Raw genomic sequence first — 6,812 nt, forward strand, 5'->3', positions numbered from 1 at the left:
GGCTCCTACAGTATGTCCCATGACAGGATCTGGAATCTTCCACTATATATCTGCAAACATACATTATGTTTCAAATAAATTTTCTCAGTGCATTAAGTTCCTTTTTCCATCTTAAGTAGTATCTATTTTGGTTTTGTAAGCTAAAATTGAATGTGATTTTAAATTAAATAAAAATTCAAAAAATGTATGCAGTTTCTAGAAATGCCTTTGGAATATATTGACCTATTTAATCTTGTGGTTGTAAAATTAAAATAATATGAATTAAAAAAATTCATATGAAAGAATCTGTTTTTCAAAGGGGTAAATGTCAATTCAGTATTATTTTTCATAATTTTAAAAGACAGATTCGTTTTCCTGAAAAATGACAATAAATGTTTAATACATCCCAGCTTAAGTCCTGTACAGTGTTAAAAGCCCAAAGCAGTAATATAACAGTCTTTTAAAAGCAAGTCTGCATCTTGTTAAGACAAGCAATTTTGTCATTTGCTCCGTTTCATGTTTTGAATGTGTCTTTTTCTTTCTTAAATAGTTTATACAAAAAAATATGCCAGTTAAAACAAATAATAGGACTTGTGAGAAACCATGAGCTCTTTCTTTTGGGAAGCCAGTGTTCCTTTATGATTTAATCATGATGATCTATTATTTAATTACAGACACACAGTGACATAGAAAAATGTCACGCAAAGCTGTCCAGTGGCAGAGACAGTGATTCTAAACCAAATCGTGTACTAAGGAAATTAACATCAGCCATCATCTAAACTTCAGAGGCCCTGTATGATTCTATACCCTTTTGTGGAACACTGGAAATTTGCAGCAAAGAACGACAAATGTAGATTTAGCCCGTTAGCATCAAGACCAAATCAAAGACCGACGACCTGCATTTACCATTTTGAACATGACAAATCAAGGCTTTCAATGGTCAACATGCTTGTTTTTGCAGCTTCATTTCCATTAATCTTAAATATCACCTGAAAAGGTAACTTAAATAAGATGGTGCAAATACAAGATTTGTAATTATGCTTTTTAATGGGTGTTTGAATCCACTATTTTCCACCACACTGAATGTAACATTAAATGTTAAAAGTTAACAGTTTAGTCCTTTTTTCAAATCTGAATTTGCGAAATAAGAATGGTGCAATGCTCAACCCAAAGTAACACAGTTAAAAGCAGGGTTCAGATTACAAACCACTGACTAAATGTACGTATGATATTTGCTTTAGTCGGGCCGTATCGCAGCGGACAAAAAGTGAGGTTTGTTAAAACAAAAACGTCGGAAAATGGCATTCCATGATACAGCTCTCTGGAGACGGCTTACATTGTACTGAGCGCCGGGAAGTCTCCAGGCTTGATGTCCAAAATAGCAGAGGTAATGTAGCACGATCAGAAGTCCTGAAATACCACTTTTTCTTTTTAGTCCCTAAGAAGTTCATATTAAAGTTTACATTTTTTATCTTACCAATTTTTTAGGTTTGTTTTTTTTCCAACATATTAAGTGGCAAAATTATTTAGATTACTTAATTCTTAATGAACTATAAACCAACCAAAATTACTTTGTTTATAAAAACGTCTACTTAAGCAAAGTACTTGACTCAGATTCCTCCAGTAAAATACCCAGTTCATAGAAATAAGAACATAAGAACAGTTGTGTTCTCATGACTCTGAGTAAAAAGGAGTCTCCCGTTCTTAATTTCTAATAAACTTGTACCTTATGTTTTCCACTTGTGTCTCACGGTTCATGATTCTTTTTTGAAGGTGCCTGCTGTGTCCGTTTTGAAAGGTCTTTGGGATTTTGAATACTTGTATTAGGTCTCTTCTTCTTCTGTATTCAGTTCTGGAAACGTTCAGTTCTTTCAGCCTGTCCGTGTAGTTCAGCCCCTTAATCCCCCAGAATGTATCTGTTGTGCTTGTCTGGACTGATTCCAGAGCGACATTGTTTCCTACACATGGTGACCACAAATATACACAATATTCTCCACAAGGTCTTACTAGTGTATGATACAATTTCAACATAACATCACCTGATTTAAATCCTACACCTTTATCTATCTTAACATGTTGTATGGCTTTATTTGATTACTTCTTTCTAGACAATATGAGGAAGATGTGAACAAAATGTTAACATTAACGCCCGAGGCTTTTTCATGAGGAGCTTCTTCTATTTCAGCGTTTCCCAAATTGTATTTAGTTTTCGTTCTTGCTTAGGCAAGCGAAACCCTCCACTTCACTACATTAACGGACATCTGCCAGGTGTTTCCAAAGTCTGATGTTTATCTATATATTTTTCAATTTTATTTTCTGTTCCAATATAGTGTTGTCGATCCTCCTGTTTTGGTATTTTCTGTAAATTTGATTGATTTAATAACTTGACTAGAATTTCCTTAACGGATTTAATTAGGAAGAGTAGTGGTCCCTATGACACGCCACTAATTACACTTGTTCAGCCTGTTAAGCAATCCCTACCTTTTCTAAACACACGCTGACTGTTTCCTAGGATCCTATATACAAATAGGTGATCTCCTAGTCTGAGTCTACTGTAATAATTGTTTCCATAATCTCATATATAATAGAAGTCAGAGTTTTTGGTCTATAATTACCAAGTTCAGTTTTCTCAACCTTCTTATTGATGGGCACGACAGTAGATATCATCTACCCTGGGTACAACCCCCCCATCTCTCGAGCAGCTGCTGGAAGAGTTGTGTCAAGGGCTTATGTATCGATCTTATCTAGTTTTACCACTCTGTAACATGGGGAGAAACGGCTACCGAAACGTTGTATCTGTTTTTTTTCCTTTCAGCATGGAATAAACCATTACCTGCTGCTTCGCAGCCTTCACATGTTGACGCAGCTGCCTACTTTGATTTCTTGAACAAATATACTGAAGCGACATGGGGTCGGCGAGGATGCAGACAGCAGTTCAGGCTGGAATCGGCTCTTTACTGCCGGCACAGCAGCAAAGACAACAGCAGACAAAAACAGCGCGCCGTGGGTTTAACACACTAGGGCCACTTGGGGTACAGGTACACAGTGTCCGGTATAGGGTGGTTAAGTGGATACAGGTATAAAAGGTAGTAAACTGGGTATAACTATTTACATACACACACCTGAAGAAGGCCCCACGGCCGAAACGTTGTGTTTTCTTTCTTCTTTTTTTCAGCATGGAATAAACCTATTACTTGTAACTATTTACATGACAACCCAGCAGCCCACAACAATGCGCAACCACACCAGAAGCCGGAAGGTCAAGCCGCGCTGGCCAGAAGCCCTCCGTCTCCCCTTCGGCTCCTCCTCCCATCCCGCCTCAATATTTATTTTTGTAAAAATCAAGGAATTTGAAGAGAATACGGGAAATGCTAAATGATTACTGCTTGATTTCTAATTGTCGAATTGATGTTCCTTAAAATTAAACCTCCACTCAAAGCGCTTTACAGGTAACGGGGATCCCCTCCACACCCACCAGTGTGCAGCCCCACCTGGATGATGCGACAGCAGCCATAGTGCGCCAGTACACTCACCACACATCAGCTATCAGTGGGGAGGAGAACAGAGTGATGAAGCCAGCTCATAGAGGGGGATTATTAGGAGGCCATGATTGGTAAAGGCCAATGGGAAATTTGGCCAGGACCCTACACTTTTTCGAGAAACGCCCTGGGATTTTTATTGACTGCAGAGAGTCAGGATCTCGGTTTTACATCTCATCCGAAGAACGGCGCTTGTTTACGGTATAGTGTCTATACTGGGGCATTAGGACCCACATGGATCGCAGGGTGAGCGCCCCCTGCGGGCCCCATTAACACCTCTTCCAGCAGCAACCTTAGTTTTTCCCAGGAGGTCTCCCATCCAGGTACTGACCAGGCTCACACTTAGTTTGCTTGCTTAGTTTCAGTGGGGTGCCAGTTGTGAGTTGCAGGGTGATATGATTGCTGGCTATAGGATTATCCCTTTTCTGAGTTAATTTTTATGGTTCAAGCGGCTTGTTGTGAACCTTCAAATCATGCTGGTGTGTGCTAATTGGTGAATATTTAATTGCTTTTTAATGTAGTTCTACAGATGTCATGTGCAACTGATCATCTAATACTGTATGTGGTGTGATTCAGGCTGAAGGTTTTCTGTTGCTGGGTGTTTGCATAAGCAGATCGTGTGAACCTCTTTCTTAGCTCATCTGCTTGCTATTTTTTACTCAATCTGATAATGATCTCGTGTTCATGTTTTTTTCTTTTCAAGTGTTCATTTTAAGGGTTTAACTGCATTTTTTTCCTGCTTTGGGCTATGCACTTAAGTCTCTACCTCTATGAAACATCGACATCTGTGCAACTATGTTGAATAATGGATATATTATTCAGTAAAATATGAGTTTCTGGAAAAAAATGCATTCAAAATGCCCTTTCGTGAGTTATATGTGCTGAGTCTATTTTTGCGAGATTAGAACAAAATTTTATGGTTTCTTCAAAACATGCCACTCAGAAATTATGCAGATCAATCTGAGAAGTCTTCCGGTTTCTAGCAATTATTTCTTCTAATAATACTTTGAACTGTTCTTGAAAGACCTATGAAGTCGCGTGGAAGTCTCTTTGCATTTTAGCTATGTGCCACCCTAGCTGAAACTGGAAAAAAATGCTTATATATATTTTTAACCCTGCAGCGATGCAAGGTATCACAGCACAGTGAGAGCACAGGGTGTATCTGCCACCAATGTCCTGAATTCCAGCTGTGTTACAGAGAGTCTTATAGTCCGTGTACGGCGATGGCCACCCTATCTTTTTACCGTGATTGGGGGTTTATGAGTTACAATTACAAACCGCATTGTACTCCTAGAAAATATTTCCACTTGGCACCATGGCACAGTGGATATTCCTGATAATGCCATCCAGTTACTCCTGATGTGTCACCTACACCAGTTATTTCTGACCTGTCACATACAGAAGGTGTGTGTTTAAGATGCACTTAAGTCAGGTCAGGAATTGGACTAATGACCCCAGCTCAGAGTCAGATTTCTACAATACCCTACCAGCTACATTTGGAAATAAACCATTCATTTTAAAACAGGACTCTGTGATGTTTCAGTGCTGGTGCCTCTTAGATGCCTTTTTAATTGATTATTACCGAATCATGAAGGTATGTGTGTGTTCTGGTGAAGCTAGCGCTTAGCTTTGTCGATAAAGCAATGCCTCTCTTTACAGGTTTATGGGAGTGCCGGTAAATACCTTGATAAATACGGGAGTCTTTGGCTTCTCGTCTCCTGATGAGTCACAAACGCGGAACGTTAAACGAGCTATTCAGCTGTGATAGGTTAAAGGGTAAGCTATGCAAAAAGGATATAATAAATCTGCAGAAACAGACGCCTTGATACTGTAAGTGCCGGTTTATACCTTACTCGCATCTGCCTCTCTTCTTCTAAAAAAGGATGAGACGGGAGACCTCTGGTGGTGACATGTGGTACTACACCGCGCACACGGAGCACATGCGGTCAGGCTGGCAGTGAAGAGAACATGGAGATGTTCCACAGGGGGGCTCTCTGCAATGTCTGCACCCGCCCCCTTTGCGACGTTGCGATGGGTGTGAGAAAACTGCATTAGGGACAACGAGGAGAAACAAGCTCTTCACTTGAATCTGGTATTGCACTATGTCTGTGGAGTACCAGGATTTTGTTTTTCAACCATTTTATTTCCCAGCTGATGTAAATCTTTTGGTAGAAAAAGAGTGCAATCATGACATTGCTTAACCTGAATTCAATGAGATCTGAAGACCTTGCACTTGGAAAGGACAGCTGCTACAGGGTCTACTCACATTATTTTTGCACTTCACAGAATTCAAGTGAGATTCCTTGCAAGCTGGTACACACTTCTTTCTTTGGAGGAGTTTTCCCACTCATGTTCTACACAGTCCAGGTGTTTTTCCATGTACTTCCATAAAACGTCAGTGGCATCACCGGTCAGTTTCTCTGTATCAGATCTTTAGCATCTGAAAACAAGACTCCCCTCCATTTAGATAGATAGATAATACTTTATTAATCCCGTAGGGAAATTGATGTGTTACAGCAGTCCAGCCCAAGACAAGCAAAACAGACATCAGAATAGTTATAAGACAAAAGACAACAAAATAAATAAAAATAAATAAATACATAGGTCTGTGCAAAATGTGCTGATCATAGTCACTGTAAAAACAATAAAATATGTGCAAAATGTGCATAGGTTTATACAGACTGATTGTCCAAAAAGTATAATGGAGTAAACATGCTGTCCATAGAGGAGCAAATGAAGGGCTAACAGTCCTAGCCTAGGGCAGCGTTATACACCCTGACAGCCGCCGGGAGGAAAGACCTGCGGAAACGTTCCCTTGAACACCGTAGCTGGAGCAGTCTGTTGCTAAATGTGCTCCGCTGCCCAGTAACAGTCCCATGAAGCGGATGGGAGGTGTTGTTCATGATGGCTGTGAGCTTGGTCAGCATTCTCCTCTCCGCCACCACCTCCATGGGGTCAAGGCTCAGCCCCAACACAGTGCCAGCCTTCTTGATAAGTTTATTGAGCCTATTTGCATCTTTTGTCATGATGCTGCTGCCCCAGGACACAACACCATAGAAGATGGCCGCCGTCACCACTGATTCATAAAAAATGTGTAGCAGTGTTCCGCACATACCAAAGGACCTGAGTCTCCTAAGAAAATAGAGTTGGCTCTGACCTTCCTTGTACAGGGCGTCAGTGTTACCAGACCACTCCATCTTATCATCCAGGTGTACCCCTAAGTACTTGTAGGAATGTACGCCCTCTATGTCCTCACCATGGATGGAAACAGGGTTCAGCGGAGACTTATTCCTT

The sequence above is a fragment of the Lepisosteus platostomus genome, chromosome 7 (assembly GCF_059453375.1).
Source record: "Lepisosteus platostomus isolate fLepPlt1 chromosome 7, fLepPlt1.hap1, whole genome shotgun sequence".
NCBI classification, from domain to species: Eukaryota; Metazoa; Chordata; class Actinopteri; order Semionotiformes; family Lepisosteidae; genus Lepisosteus; species Lepisosteus platostomus.